This window comes from Eublepharis macularius, chromosome 5 (genome assembly GCF_028583425.1).
Source record: "Eublepharis macularius isolate TG4126 chromosome 5, MPM_Emac_v1.0, whole genome shotgun sequence".
Classification (NCBI taxonomy): Eukaryota; Metazoa; Chordata; class Lepidosauria; order Squamata; family Eublepharidae; genus Eublepharis; species Eublepharis macularius.
In genome coordinates this window covers 93616664-93633728 of record NC_072794.1, presented here as the reverse complement: position 1 = coordinate 93633728, position 17065 = coordinate 93616664, and positions in this window count along the sequence as shown.

Genomic DNA, 17065 nt, shown 5'->3' with positions numbered 1-17065 from the left:
GTGGCTGCCATCCTCCTTGCATTGGAGTCCTAAAGAGCCCTAACTGTGTTGCTGCTGTTACAGCAATTTTCCTTGTGGCTGCTCTCCTGCCAAGTTTCTCATTTGCTGTCACAGTGAATTCCTGAGTGGCTGTCTTGAGGCTCCCAATCCAATCAAGATGGAGATGAAGAGAAAGGGGGAGGTAATGGATATTAATTATAAATGATATTATAATAGGCACCTAATGCCAGAGGACTTCACAACAGATGTCAGAGGACTTTTACCCCTGAGGGCAGGGAGGAAAATATGTATATGCCACCTGCTAATTTCTTATCTTCATGGACCTTGTTGGCAATTTCTGTACACTTTGCTCAAAGTTGTTGTGGGTGAGTACATTGGATTTCAAGAAATATTTTGGTGTCAGGTATGTTTGGGTGTGTGTGTTTTGCCCTTCTCTACTGTTGTTTATATACTTTGTTCCTTCAAGTAATTACAGTGGATATGAAGGGAAAGAAACTGACTTAGGACATTTCAGGATATTAATACTGAATGAAATTTCTTTCTCAACTCGCTGGAAAGACAAAGGAGGTTATAAATACAAAGATTGTTGATGCTTTAGAAATGTTTTAAAGCAAGAAGTGGGTAGGGAGTTATTACAAGGAAGCTTCCAAAGATACCCCTCTGCAGGAAAGAAAAAAAAATTTACACCATCACAAATCAAAATTCCTGTGATCAAGCTGCTCATTTACACATAAATCAAGCTCTTCACTGGTTGCCTCAATATTTTTTCTCAAAATTAAATTTGAATACTGTGTCAAGCAAGTTGCCCTTGTGCAGAAACAGTTTGGGCCACAGGGCCAGGTCATGTCTTGGCAAATAAGTTACATTTAAGCATTGCAGCTTGCAGCAGCTTTTGTTCTTTTATTGGGTGCATTGTTTAAATGGCTTTCAGAGTGTAGAGTAGATTGTTTGCATCTGCTTAGTTGGTGGCATATTATCATATTGGTGCAAACTCAGAAACTACAAAAACTACAAGAGAAACACTTCGAGATTCATGAATTTATTATAATCCAGACAGTTCATTAGCCATTAATATAATATCAAATGACACAGCTATATGGGACACATGTAGACACTTGGGGTAATGGACTGATGTTGTTCATTTTTATTTAAATAACATGGTAAGTAGAACATGGGGAAGTAGTGATGGCCAGGGATAAGAGGCCAGGGGGAGGCAACTGTGGCAGAGCACTATGTGACTGTATATATGCGGTTTGGTTTTTTTCACAATTGAACATTTTCAACTGTTATGCATAGGTGAAGAATTTGTTTGAAGTTGGTTGGAGGGGTATCTTTTTGTCTTATCTGGTTGTGGGTGATTTGTTGTTTGGTGTTATATTTCCAGTTAATTTTATGAAATTCTCCTGTTTTTGCTGTGTTTGTGTGGAAGGGGCTGTTTCCCCTTGTTATTGGGACTTGGTGTGCTCTTTCCTTATACTTTTTTTTTGCTGGGTTTGGTTTTCTGTGGGAATGGGTAAAAGCCAGAACAGGCTGGAACGGGCAATAAACAAATGATGGTACCACAAAAAACAGTGACATGTGTTAAAGACACTGGAGAACAATATTTTAGAATTGAAAACATGAAAACATCATGCTTTTATTAACTCTTTCGCTGCTGAAATGCTCCCAGAACAGCACAGAACAGGTCGAAATGGGCACTAAAGAAATGCTAGTACCACAAGAAACAGTGGGAAGTGTTAAAGATGCTGTAGAATAAGATTTTAGAAATGAAAACATTGGCATACTTTTATTAACCCTTTCCCCAAATGCCCCCAGAGCAGCATGCAACGGTCTGGAATGGGCACTAAAGAAATTCTACTACCATAAAAAACAGTGGGAAGCATTAAAGGCACTGCAAAACAAGATTTTAGAAGTGTAAACACTGAACTAGCATGCCTTTACTAATCCTTTCCTTGCCCAAATGCTCCTGGAACACCATGGAACAGATTGGAACGGGCACTAAAAAAATGATAGGACTACATGAAACAGTGGAAAGCATTAAAGATACTGGAGAATAGTATTTTAGAAATGAAAACATGGAAATATCATGCTTTTATTAACGCTTTCCCTGCCAAAATGCTTCTGGAACAGCACAACGCAGGCTAGAATGACCACTAAGGAAATGCTACTACCACAAAAAACTGAGAATCATTAAAGACAAAGTGGTCAGAAGCTAGGCTTACCAACAGTTCTGGAGAAAAATATCTTGTCTCTTTAATAGAGGAAATAGGCAATTGAAGCTTTTCATGTTATGGAATAGCCAGGAGCCACTTAAGGACAGGATATATGTTCATACAAATAGGAGTACCCTTCTTTGCAGAAAAAACTTGAACTAAAAATGGAGGTTACAATCCATCCAAAATAGCCATCAAACTCTTCCACTTGCTCAGATATTGCACAAAAACTGTTTGAAATATGGGGTTACCAAGTTCCATAAAAATATAGGGATGAGCTATGGGTGAATTCTGGAAAGGATAGTTTGCCAGATTTTCTGGAGGGGAGAACAATGGAGAATTGGATCGGAACAGCAGACAGTCAGATTTTCTGCAGTGGCTTGGGGCTGAAAATACACCCAGTCCATGTTTTCAGCTTCCCCACCACTGACTGGAGGTAGCCTGGGGCTTAAAACATGGCTTCGAGCCAATAGGGCTCACCTGGTTGAAGGATCCAACTAACAATCAAAAAGAGATGTCCTATTAATATATATAATCAAGCAAACAAAGGAAGCTGCTTTAAGCTTTGCTTCCCATAGACCAATTCAGTCAGTTGGTCAAAATAAGGTGAGTGCAACAATGATGGGAAAGGTGTGTGTGAACATTGAACAGTGGATGACTGTGAACAAAACCAGTGATGCAAAAATAGATCTTCCATCTTCTCTGAGTTCAATTTCAATTTGCTTCCTTTCAGCCATTTGACCACAGCTGTCAAACAAGGACTCTACTGCATCACCAGGTGGTCCTTAAGTGTTGTGTCTGGTTAATTCCCCATTGTAAATGCTTTTATTTGGTTAATTCCCCACTGTGTTGGCAGAGTTATCTGGAGGCAGCAAGCCCAGGCTTCTCCCTTCCCTCCACTCTCTCATTCCCCATTGTCATTTCTCAGTAGCAAGAATAGCACCCTCCACAGGACAAGAGCCTCACTTTATGTTAACCCTTTGGTTTCTGGTCTGCACCCTAGATATGCTCAGATTAATTTCATTAAGGGAAGGGGTTCAGACTAGAGGTGGGCACGAAACAGGAAAAAATGCATTTTGTTGCATTCCACAAATTATGGAACACGAACTTCCATGAAATTGTCCTGTTTCACAATATGATTCATCAGTTTCATGATTCGTCAGAACCCGGGGCACTTCAATGGCCCCCTTCATACCCAGAGATGCCAAACTCACAGAGAGACTTCAGCAGACTCTCCTCCAGCCAAGTAGCTCTAAGTAGCTCTCCTCTCTCCTCCTCCAAGTAGCTCTCTTCAGGCTCTCTTTGCTGACTTTTCCCTCCCATCCTCCTGGCCTCCTGCTTTCTGCTGCTGCTGGAAGAAAAGTCAAGTGGAGCAGATCTGCTTGGGTTTCCCTCTCTTCAGGTTCTCTTTTCTGACTTTTCCTTCTTATCTTCCTGTCCTCCTGCTACTCTCACATGCCCTCCCCCGCAGCTCCAAGTTCTCGAAGAAAAAGCTGAGCAGAGTGGATCCACTCAGTATCTGTTCCAGGGAGCTTGAGGATGGGGGTGGGTGCGAAGGCATGTCAGAGCAGCAGGAGGATGGAAGGCAGAAAGTCAGGGAAGGGTTCCTGAAGCTGGCAAGCAGTGAGCAGTGGCAGAAGGAGCTGGTGAGGCTGCTGCTGCTGCTACTCCACCATCCCATTCTTAAAAACGGTGAAGGGAAACAGAGAGGGGAAGGAGTCTCTGACTACAGTTCCCAGGTAAACTTCCACAGACCCGCATTGCTCAGCTCTCAGGTTGGTAAGGAGAGCTGCCTAGCAAGGTTATGTGGGCTAAGAATGGGGTTTCCATGGCAACAAAAGGTCTGCAGACATTCTGGACCTATGTTGCCTAGGGAAACAATGGATCGGTGCCAGCCTGTCTGGCAGCATGAAACATTCACAAATCGAATGAATCAGCCCCAAATGTCATGGATTTCATGAAAAACATGGCCCCACAAAATGCATTTTTGCAATACATGAATCACCCCGATTTGTCATGAAATTTGATTTGATTCATACCCATGCCTAGTTCAAACACAGGTACCCTTTTGGGTAATAATCTTTCAGAACCATGTGGCAGAGATGGGCCTGATTGGTGTTATGCTAGTTTGAGACCTTTCTGGTTTGAGTCCTTTCTGAAAGGGAGCTTTCAACAGATGCTGCTGGGGGAAGCATACTTGCCCTCTGGGCCACTGGTCTATGGGGTACTCTTATTTATTTATTTAAAATATTTCAGTGTTGTCTTTCTACCAAATGTAGGATCCCCCTAAGGCAGCCAACAATCAAAACCATCAAAACCAAACTTTAAAGTACATCAAAACAAACTTTAAAACACACAAAAATAAAAATTAAAAAACAGAAAATACACTAATTATGATGAATCAATGAAGCAACACCAAACTATAAGGTTCCATCTTATCTCTAATGCTTTTTAAGATCTACACAAAACCACTGGAAGAGATCATCTTGAGACTTTGGATGAAAGTCACCAATATGTGGATGACACTCAACTTTCCTTTCCATCAAGATTTAGGGAATCTGTGGATGAAATTTAACAGTATATGAAAAGTCCCGTGGCACCTGTCATTGTGGCAGGTGTGGACTAAGGGGAAGTGTCCTTTCCACCTTATCTTTCTGCAGAATAGTACATTACCTGAAAACGGTAGTGGACAGGGTATTCTGTGGGACTTTTGTGGCTGGTTGCACTGTTAGTTCTTCTGCTTCTATGAATTTGGCTGGTGTAGAACAAGAAATATCCATTCCAATGTTTTTGCATGAAATCAGTGAATTGAATTAAATCAGTAATGGAATGTGCATTCTGTGGAACTTTTGTAGCTTGGCACATCACTGTCATCTACGACAATGTACTATGTCTATTAAGCTGGTTGGTGTGCCTTAGAAACTGTTGTTATAAAGGTTTTTTTGTGTTGAAAATGAGTTTACTTTAGAAAGAGGTTAATAAAATTAAAGCATTACCCCATTCTTATTTCTAATATATTGCTCTCCAATGTCTTTAATGCTTCCCACTGGGTTTTTTTGACAGTAGCATTTTTTTAATGCTCATTCTGGCCTGTTTTGTGCGGTTCTGAGGGCATTTTGGCAGGGAAAGGGTTAATAAAAGGATGCTATTTCCATGTTCTTATTTCTAAAATCTTGTTCTACAGGGTCTTTAATACTTCCTACTGTTTTTTGTTAGTGCCCGTTCTGGCCTGTTCCGTGGTGTTCCAGGAGCACTTTGGCAGGGACAGGATTAATAAAATCATGACAGTTCAGTGTTTTCATTTCTAAAATATTGCTGTTTGGTGTATTTAATGCTTCCCACTGGTTTTTGTGGTAGTAGCATTTCTTTAGTGCCTGTTCCGGCCTGTTTTGTGCTGTTCCGGGAGCATTTCAGCAGCGAAAGAGTTAATAAAAGCATGATGTTTTCATGTTTTCATTTCTAATATCCTGAACTTGGACCCACTAAAACAAAGGACACAGATTGCCCATAGACAATACATGATTGCCAATAGAGAATATATGCTTCCCATAGGGAATGATGGAGACAACGCTTGCCCACAGGGCATAAGGGAAAATTAGCTTGCCCATAGGGAATAATGGATACAGCAATTGCCTATAGGCAATAATGGAGATCATGCTTGCCTATAGGGAATTATGGGCCCATAAGAAATAAGAGAGACCACTCTTGCCCAAAGGCAATAATGGAGATCACACTTGCCCATAGGGAGTAATGGAAAGCATGTTTGCCCACAGGGAATAATGGGGTAAGCAGTTGCCCACAGGGAATAATGGAGACCACACTTGCCCATAGGAAATAATGGAAAACACACCTGCCCCATAGGGAATTATGGAAAGCCTATAGGGAATAATGGAGACCATACTCGCTCATAGGAAATAATGGGGTCAGCAATTCCCCATGGGGAATAATGGGTATAACAATTGCTCTTAGGGAATAATGGAAAGCACACTTGCCCAGAGGGAATAATGGAAGGCAGTCTTGTCCATAGGAAATAATGGCAGCAGGGGTTGCCCAGAGGGAATAATCAAGACCATACTTGCCCAGTTTCCAGTTTCCAGAGAATAGAAGAAGAGCAAGTCAAAGAATGTATGATTAAATGGGCTAAAAACTTTGAGTATGATATATTAATGGAACAATGGGAAAATATGTGGTTAAAAGGATTGAAATTTACATTTACATTAAGTTCCAGTCTTAAGAAGCATTTTTGTAAGATAGGTATCAATGGTATACGACTCCTGAGAAATTGGCTATAATGTGTAAGGTACCCTTATGTTGGAAATGTACTCAACATGAAGAATGGTTCTTTCATATGTGGAGGTCTTGTAAGGTAGCAAAAACCTGCTGGAAACAAATACAACAGCCTGTTCCAGGCCGATCCGGGCTATTTCTGGCCCAGTTTGACCCAATTTGGGCCCCAAATGGTCCAGATCCAGCCACTGCTGGGCAGGGGGGAGTGCTCCCCCATGGTGGAGCAGTCCGTTCTGGGCTGAATCAGACCCCCCATGGAGCACAGGCTCATTCCCAGGGCAGCCATGCCTGCATGATGACATCACTTTCCAGAAGTGATATCATGCAGTTCCAGGAGCATGCACATGCTGTGTGCAAGCGCATGTATCAAGATGCACACCACCTCCTCCCGGGAGTTGCCCTGGGTGAGAGTTTTCCCACTTCTTTCTCCAGGAAAAAAAGCCCTGGTTTGGATAAAAAGCTATAAAACACTTTGGCAATTTTGAAATGCTGTTACAAAAGGTTAGAAACTTCAGGGATTACACCCTGCCTGCACAGCCCAGGCAAGCCTATCCAGCAGACGTTCACACATATTTGCCAAGGAGCTAAATAGCTAAATATATGTACAGGCAAGAATATTCAGACTATATCCAAGATTCCTTTTTATTTTATTTCAAAATAAAATAAGAAGCACATTTATTTCAAAATAAAATAATATAATACATATAGTATTTGAAAATGTGCTTGTACTCACTTATAGGATAGGAGTTTGAAGTGAGAAGAAGATTGCTACTGCTCTTACCTCTGTACATTGTTCAGAAATTGAGTGTACAACTACTGTTTTGTATTCTGTCCTGACTCAGAGTCTTCAACCATGCATTCACCAAACGAAGGCATCTGCAATGCCATAATTTAATAAAATTTAGTACTAATTCACCCTTATGAAGAAGGCCAAAACAACACTCCTGTAAATGAATGTCCAGGAAAACGTTTAAAATGTTCTCCTACTTTATAATGTTTCCTTTAAAAATGTTGCCTTTCTTAGTGTTGTTAAATTTGTGACCATTAGTTTGCCCTATGCACATGGTATATATATTTGCAGATCTTAAAGTGACTATCCTAAAAGTGAATTTCAAAAACAGGACACAGCAGGAAATTGGATACCGCTATAACCACCTTTTCCTAGGTTTGGCCTAGCCCAGGAGCATTGTTAGGGGGGGCAAATTTCTGGGGAGCCTCTCCTTAAATCCCCCATGGCTCCACCTCCATAGATAGTGGCAATGTTGGCCCCTCCCTGTGCCATCACTGGCACCTTCCTATGATGTCAATTATAGACCTAGCATAGCAATGCCTTTGACCCATCCCCAGCCCCCTCTCCGTGGGAAATTGGAACATCTACACCCTTGGCTACAAGGTTTCAAGAGGTGAAGATCAGTATTTATAATCCCAAACAAAACCCTTGAAAGGCATGGTGCTGCAGAATCAAAGACTTCTGAGGGCTTTAACAGAGTTACTGTTATAACTGGCCTGTTCTGTGGTGTTCCAGGAGCCTTTGAGCAGGTAGAGCCAGTTTGGTGTAGTGGTTAAGAGCAGCAGTACTGTAATCTGGAGAACCGGGTTTGATTCCCCACTTCTCTGCTTGAAGCCAGCTGGGTGATCTTGGATCAGTCACAGCTCTCTAGAGCTCTCTCAGCCCTACCTACCTCACAGGGTGATTGTTGTGGGGATAATAATAACATACTTACTATTATAATCCCAAACAAAGCATTTGAAAGGCATAGTGCTGCAGAATCAAAGCCTTCTGAGGGCTCTAACAGTTACTGTTATATCTGTTAAGGAAAAATGATGTTACCTAAGAGGGGATTTTAATGAAGGCAGAAAACATAGCTAACATTGGCAGAAGATTGTCAAAAAAGAGGTAGGAAAAACATCAAATTGTGACATGACGTTTTCACAAGTTCGATGAGAATCAAATTCCTGCCACTGGGGATGGTACAAATGCTTTCAATAGACAAGAAAGCATAAGAGATATTTATTTATCTTAGCAGCTTAGTATCAGTATTGTTAATTTTAATTGCTTTGACACTATAGGTAGTAAAATTTAAAAGGTAATTCAGAGGGGAGTGATACATATGTTCACCACTGACACATCATTGTTGCACTCACCTTATTATTATTATTCCAGTAGCATTTTGACAGGGAAGGTTCAATAAAAAGTGTGCAGTTTAGTGTTTTCACTTCTCAAATCTTTTTCTGCAGTGTCTTTAATGCTTCCCACTTTTTTTTGTGGTTCTAGTATTTCTTTAGAGCCTGTTCTGGCCTGCTCCATTGTGTTCCAGGAGTATACACAACTAGCCCCCGGTATACAGAGGAGCTACAACAGATAAAGCAGGAGCTGAGATGGCTTGAGGCAGTGTGGCGGCAGAGTTGGGATGAAGAGGTGAGATCATCTTATAGAGCATTTATGAAAGCCTATGAGGTGGCTGTGAAGACGGCAAGAAGGATTTCTACGCTGCCTCCATAGCATCTCCAGGCTCATGCCCAATGAAATTGTTTCAAATAGTTTGGTCCTTGGTCTTCCTCTCTCAGAGAGACTGCCAAATTAGAAATTCGGACATTAGCTGCGAGGCTTTTTTGCAGATAAAATTTTATCCCTCTGCTGTGACCTGCTGGCCATGGTTGACACAGTAAGAGGACTGGAGATCCCTTGGTCATCTTCTGGTCCATTCCTGGATCACTTCAGTCTGGTCTCCCAGAAGGAAGTTGACAGGATCCTGTGGCTTGTGAGGCCCACTTTGTGCTCCCTGGACCCCTGCCCTTCGTGGCTGGTAAAACTCAGCATGGATGGGCTAAGGGCATCATTGGAGGCAATTATTAATTTATCTTTGCACTCCGGTTTTTTTCCTGGGGCTTTAAAGGAAGCTGTAGTGAGGCCTCTCCTTAAAAAGCCATCTTTGGACCCCACTGACCACCTAGTTACCACCCAGTTTTGAACCTCCCATTTCTGGGTAAGGTGATTGAGCAGGCAGTGGCAGAGCAGCTGCAGGTTTTTCTAGAGGATTCCTTGGTTTGGGACCCATTCTAGTCCGGCTTCCATTCAGGCCACGGGATGCAGACAGGGCTGGTCGCCCTCACAGACAATCTTTATAGACATCTGGGTCAAGGCAGGTCGGCTCTGCTGGTGTTCTTTATTATTAGTATTATTTATTACATTTCTAACTCACCCTTCCCGCAGGCGGGCTCAGGGCGAGGTACAGCAGTTATAAAAATATAATACAAATATTAAAACAATTCATAAAACATCAGTTCATCATAAAATCAACAACAGATACTAGCTGTCCCAAGATGGGGTCAATTCCAGATTCCTGCCCATCAACATACAGGGGGAGGGAAGTGGACAGATAATGTACTGCAACCCATATGTGGGTCAGCAAACAAATGGGCACTACATAGCCCCGTGCTGTACCCATATGTTGGGCAGCCAGCTGGTGGACACTGTATAACCCCACACTTAGTGGGAGGCTGGTGGGAGGCTCAGTGAGGATCTCATACTGGCCTCAACCATACACCTGGTGGAACATCTCTGTCTTACAGGCCCGCTGAAATGATAGAAGATCCTGATGGGCCCAGGTGTCCTCAGACAGAGAGTTCCACCAGGTGGGGGCCAGGACTGAAAAGGCCCTGGCCCTGGTTGAGGCCAACCGAGCCTCCCTGGGGCCAGGGACCACCAGCAGATGTTTTCAAGCTGATTGGAGCATTCTCTGGGGCACATATGGGGAGAGGCGGTCCCTTAGGTATGCTGGTCCCAGTCCGTTTAGGGCTTTATAGGTCAAAACCAGCGCCTTGAACCGAATCCAGAATTCCACGGGGAGCCAGTGGAAATGCTGCAGAATTGGTGTAATATGTGTCCTGTAAGGAACACCCGTCAAAACACGTGCAGCAGCATTCTGGACCCACTGTAGTCTCTGGATCAAACCCAAGGGCAGCCCTGCATAGAGTGAGTTACAGGAATCCAACCTGGAGGTGACAGTTGCATGGGTCACTGTTGGTAGGTCCTGGGCTGAGAGATAGCGGGCTAGCTGCCTGGCCTGCCGAAGATGGAAAAAAGCAGCCTGGGCAACTGTCACAATCTGGGCCTCCATAGATAAGGAGGAATCCAGGATCACACCCAAACTCCTGACCAGTGGTATGGGCACAAGTGGTGCCCCCCAAAGGCTGGGAGATGGATCCCCTCCACCAACAGCCCACGGCCCAAGTACAGGACCTCCGTCTTTGTGGGATTCAACTTCAGCCTGCTCTGTGCCACCCAAAGCTCTCAACAGGGCATCAGGGGCAGTCAGGTTGATCATCCATCAGCAGATACAACTGGGTGTCATCCACGTATTGATGACAACCCAGTTCAAACCTCTGCACCAGCTGGGTGAGGGGGTGCATATAAAGATTAAACAACAGGGGAGAGAGTATCGCCCCCTGAAGGACACCACACACCAAAGGCTGGTGTGTGGACAATCTCTCCCCCAGCGCCACCCTCTGTCCTCGACCATGGAGAAAAGAAACAAGCCACTGCAAGGCCGTCCCTTGAATTCCCATGTTGGCAAGGTGGTGGGCCAACAACTCATGGTCAACCATGTCAAACGCCACTGAAAGGTCTAACAAAATCAGCAGCACTGACCCGCCATGATCCAGGTGCCTACGGAGGTTGTCCATGAGGGCAACCAACGCTGTCTCCGTTCCTTGGCCCAGATGGAAACCAGACTGGTATGGGTCCAGGACAGAGGTCTCTTCCAGGAAAACCTGCAGCTGTTCCACCACTGCACACCACTGCTCACCACCGTTCTTAGATCTTTCTTAAAAAAATTTTTTTTTTATTGGATTAGAAATCAATATAATACTCATTACAATCAATTCCCTTTAAATATTCCAGTTCTAACCCCCTCCCTTTCCCCCCCTTTTGTTGATTTCCAACAGTTTTCCAACCCCTTGTCCATTTTTTCCCTTACTCATTTCAGACTTACTTTATTCTATTAAGCATATACTTTCATTCTCTTCTAAGCTTATCTATTATAACACAGTGCTATCTCTATTCCCTTTCCCACTTAACTTATCATACTAAGTATTACATTCCTGACATATATTCTTTAATAATGTAACATTTTATCTGATTTTTGTACTCTATACTCTGTCTTACTCATTCTAGTCTCGTCAATATGGGACAATCAATTTGTCCCCTGTTCTGCATAACTCTAAGTACTTCTATAAACATTGTATACATTCAATATAAGTCAATCAATTTAACTTGTACTCTATATGTTGCTATTTACTTCCTTCCACATTTCTTATATTCATTCTATTTTGATTATATAGTTACCTATTATACAGTTATCCGCCAGAAACATACTTAGTTAACTTATCCCCTTATACTTCTTAAAATAACACCTCTATAATTTAATACCGTATATAATAATCTAATAAAACAATTGCTTAGAACTTCTTCTTTAACTTCCCTCCCCCCGGTAAAGTCACTTCTCTCTTCTTTTATTGTATTTCAGTAATTTTCAAACTGCCACAGTTCTCCTCCCACCTCCCATTTTTTCACCAAATATTGCTTCAACTTCTCCCAATCCATATTAAACTGTCCTGGATCGAGATCTCTCAGTTTCCTTGTCATTTTGTCCATTTCCGCCATGTACAGCAATTTGTAAATCCAGTCCTCCATAGTTGGCACTTCTTGTACTTTCCACTTTTGCGCATACAAAAGTCTAGCTGCTGCTGTCATGTAAAATAACAATGTCCTGTATTGTGCTGGAATATCCTCCATTCCCAAGTTCAGTAGCAGGAGTTCTGGGTTCTTATTAATTTGAAATTGTAAAATCTCACTTATTGCTTCTGTTATTTCCCCCCAGTACTGCCTAGCTACCTCACAAGTCCACCACATGTGATACAACGATCCTTCATGCTTTTTACATTTCCAGCATTTATTAGACATATTAGAATTCCCTAGCGCAATTTTCTTTGGTGTCAAATACCAACGGTAAATCATTTTATAAATATTTTCTTTAATATTGGTGCATGTCGTAATCTTCATTGTATTTTTCCACAAGTGCTCCCACGCCCCCATTGTTATTTCTTTGTTAAAATTTATTGCCCACTTCACCATTTGAACTTTAACTATCTCATCTTTAACCCACCATTTTAACAACACTTTATAAGTCTTAGAGATTTCTTTTTTATCCTCTCGCAAAATTACCTCCTCTAATTCCGAATTCTCCATTCTTATCCCTCCCTTCATGCAGTCTGAGTTATAAAGATCTCTGATCTGTCTATATTGAAACCAATCATAACTTGGAGACAACTCATCCTGCATTTTAATTCTTAATTTAGAAGATTCTATTCTTGTTATCTCATTATACATTAAACATTGTTGTTCATTATCGACAGTTCTCGGATCTATTACTTCATATGGGACCACGCAGGCAGGTATTCCGTCCTGTAGGTAATTTCTATACTTCTTCCAAATTGTGAAGAGGCTTCTCCGAATGTAATGGTGCAAAAACATAGAGTCTGCTTTTACTTTATCATACCACAAGTATGCGTGCCATCCGAATATTTTTTTGTATCCTTCTAAGGCCAGTAGTTTGCGGTTTTTCAACGTCATCCAATCTTTCAACCACACCAGGCAAATTGCATCATGGTAGAGTCTTAAATTGGGCAGCTGCATTCCACCTCTCTCTTTTGAGTCCTGCAGTACTTTCATTTTCACTCGAGGCTTCTTGCCTGCCCAGACAAAATCCGATATTTTCCTCTGCCATTTTTCAAATTGCTTAGAATCCCGAATAATTGGTATTGTTTGTAACAGAAACATCACTCTCGGCAACACATTCATTTTAACTACTGCAATTCTTCCCAACCATGACAAATTCAATCTATTCCATTTAATCAAGTCTTGCTCTATCTGTGTCCACAATTTCTCATAGTTATTCTTAAACAAATCTATATTCTTTGCAGTCAGTTCAATTCCCAGATATTTCACCTTATTTGTTACTTCACAGTCTGTTATTTCCGTTAATTGCTGTTGTTTTTTGTTTAGTCATATTTTTGCATAATATCTTTGACTTCTTTTTATTTACATAAAATCCCGCCAAATCTCCAAATTCCTTAATTTTCTCTATTACCTTTGGCATGTTCTCAATTGGGTCCTCTACAATTAACATTATATCATCTGCAAATGCTCTGACCTTATAGGAAAAGTCTTTTATTTTTATTCCACGGATTGCGTCGTCTTCTCGAATCTGTATCATCAATATTTCCAGAACCAAAATAAACAACAGTGGGGACAACCGTTCTTAGATCTTTCAGCAACGTTTGACATGGTTGACTATGGACTGTTGACCCACTGCCTCGCTGATGTGGGGATTCGAGGGACAGCCTTACAGTGGCTTGTCTCCTTTCTATATGATTGGAGACAGAGGGTGGTGGTTGGGGAGAGGTTATCAGCATGCCAACCATTGGTGTGCAGCATCCCGCAAGGGGCAATACTCTCCCCTCTGTTCAATCTTAATATACACCCCCTCGCCCAGCTGGTATGAAGGTTCAGACTGGATTTTCAACAGTATGTGGATGAGACCCAGTTGTATCTGTTGATGAGTGGCTGGCCTGACTCTGCCCCAGATGCCCTAATTAGAGCTTCAGAAGCCGTATCTGACTGGGTGAAGCAGTGTCAACTGAAGCTAAATCCTGTAAAAATGGAGGTCCTGTACTTGAGTGGTGGGTTGTTGGATGTGGGGATCTAGCTCCCGACCTTTGATGGGGCACCATTGGTTAGAAGTCTTGGTGTGATGCTGGACTCCTCTTTATCAATGGAGGTCCACGTCGCGGCAGTTGCCATCTGCATTTTTCATCTTCAGCAGGCCAGGAGGCTTGCCTCCTATCTTTCAACCCATGATCAAACGACAGTGATCCATGCAGTGGGTCTCACCCGGAAATTACAGTGGGTCTAGAATGCTGTTGTGTGTGTCCTAATGGGTACACCATACAGGACACAAGTTACTCCAGTCTTGTAACAGCTACACTGGCTTCTCATGGAGTTCTGGATTCAGTTCAAGGTTCTGGTTTTAACCTATAAAGCCGTAAACAGGCTGGGACTAGCATACCTGAGGGACTGCCTCTCTCCGTTTGTACCCTGGAGAGCACTCAGTTCAGCATGTAAACACCTACTGGTGGTCCCTGGCTTCATGGAGGCTTGGGTGGCCTCAACCAGGGCCAGGGCTTTCTTGGTCCTGGCCGCAACCTGGTGGAACTCTCTGTCAGAGAATACTTGGTTCTGCAAAGATCTTGTATCCTTTCAGCGGGCCTGCCAGACAGCGATGTTCCGCCAGGCATATGGTTGAAGCCAGTTCTAGGTCCATCAAACAAGTCTCCCTATCAGTCTCCTGTCACTGGAGGGGGGCTATATAGCCATCTACCCCTCCCCACATGTGAAGCATAGTAGGATGATACCAACCCACACCTCCCTTCTCCCCTATGTATGGTGGGTAGGGAAGAATGAAGGGGGCTCCATCTTAGGATCTGAAACCGGTTTACCAGGATTTTTGATTTTATCATCTTAAAATGTTTTTATCTTTTTTTATTGTATGTATCCTGCCCTGAGCCAGCTCATGGGGAGGGTGGGCTAGAAATTTAATAAATAGTAACAACAACAACATTTTTGAGAGGGAATGGCCTAATAAAAGCTTGATATTTCCATGTTTTCATTTCTAAAATATAGTTTTGCAGTGTCTTTAATGCTTCCCATTATTTTTTGTGGTACCAGCATTTATTTATTCCCCATTCCAGCCTGTTCCGTGGTGTTCCAGGAACATTTTGGCATGGAAAGAGTCAATAAAAGCATACTATTTCCATGTTTTCATTTCTGGAATATTGTTCTCCAGTGTCTTTAACAAATCCCACTGTTTTTTGTGGGATTTGTTTAATACTCGTTCTGGCCCTTTCCATCTTCTTCCAGCTTTTACCCCTTCCCATTTTCTGTTGCCATGAGTTTGGTTTGGTGTGGAGGTTGTTCTTTGGGGGGGGGTGTTTGTTGGGGTGTTTCATTCAGTGTAGTTTAAATTATCTGGTGGTGTTTGGGTGTAATTTATAGGTATCCTAAAACAGTTATGAGTTTTTCAAATGTGTATTTAAGATAGGTTAGTAGTACATCTTGTAAAACAAAACTTAATTGGTAGCTTTTAAGGACCAGAGTTCCCTTTAATAATCTTGTGTAGGAAGAATTAAGAAGAGGTCAGGTTCTATGTCAAATTCTATAGTTAAATATGCCACCGGTTAGTGACATTAATCTAGATGTCAGGCTATGGATGACAGGATATGGTAGACAGGTCCCTGTACCATTGCAACAAGAAGTCCAAGCTCTTGGTTAAATGGTTTTATTCAGAAATCCAATCATTTCCATATTTATGTCCATAGAATTACTCAGAGGCAAGAAAACATCTAAGCAGTACACATTTCCTTGATAGGAATAGGAACTTGAAAAAAACACAGCTCTAAATACTTAATCATTTCTCCCCTCCCACTTAGACCACTGGTTTGCATGGGAAAAGGTCTGGGAACTTCTTCTGGAGTTTATACATTAACCTAGACAGGACAAAGAGGCATAAGAGTCAACGGCAACATTGCAGACAGTACAAGGTCACTTCTGTGAGCTTCAAAGAAAAAAAAGATAAGACAGCTGCGTTCTCAGGCTGCTAGAGGGTGAAACGAAAGTGATGGTTAGAGCATTTGCAAAATGAAATCAAGTTACAGCATTAGCAATGGTTCAACAGCAAGAACAATGGCATGGATGTAGGGGCACAGGCATGACACTAGGCCTTCCTTGTCCACCTCAGGCTTCCTTGGAACCAGGCCAACCACATTAGAAGCAGGTTTATTTGTCATATGCCTACCTGTAGATTGGGGCTCAGGGGTAGCTGGATAACTGAAGAGGAATTAATCTGCTTTCTAGTATAGTGGCACATACTTAGGGCCTTTTAAAAAGAGATCTGTGTGCCCAACTCCAAGTTTAGGCCCACAAAGCAAGTTTTCAGAGTAGGTAGGTAGGTTTTAAAAGAAACTCATTTTTGTCTCGGTGCTTTGGGTGGGTTGGAAATTTAACTGTTTAATAAGGTTAGTTATTAGTTAGTACAGGTTATGGGGGACAGAAAATGAGTGACAGGAGACCAGAGAGGGGCCCTGGGGAAAAGGTGAGAGATAAGATTAAAGGGTAGAGTTACCAGTCCCCCACTGGGGTCGGGGGATACCCTGCTCCCACGCTCCAACCCCACCGCTTATCTGGCTGGTGGGGAGAAAAGACAGGGGAACACGCCTCCCAGGGTGTGCTCCCAGGTGGCTTTGTGTGCTCCTGTGTGCTGCAGTGGGCCTATTTTGGTCCATTTGGGGAAGAATTAGCCCACTGTGAATCATGGGAGCACTGCAGGAAAGGCCCTGGAGAACTCCTGTGCTTCACAGCAGGCAATTTAGGCCCCAAAAAGGCCTGATTCAGCCCCAAATGGGCCAAAATTGGCCCACTATGGAGCACAGAAGCACTCCCCGGGCAG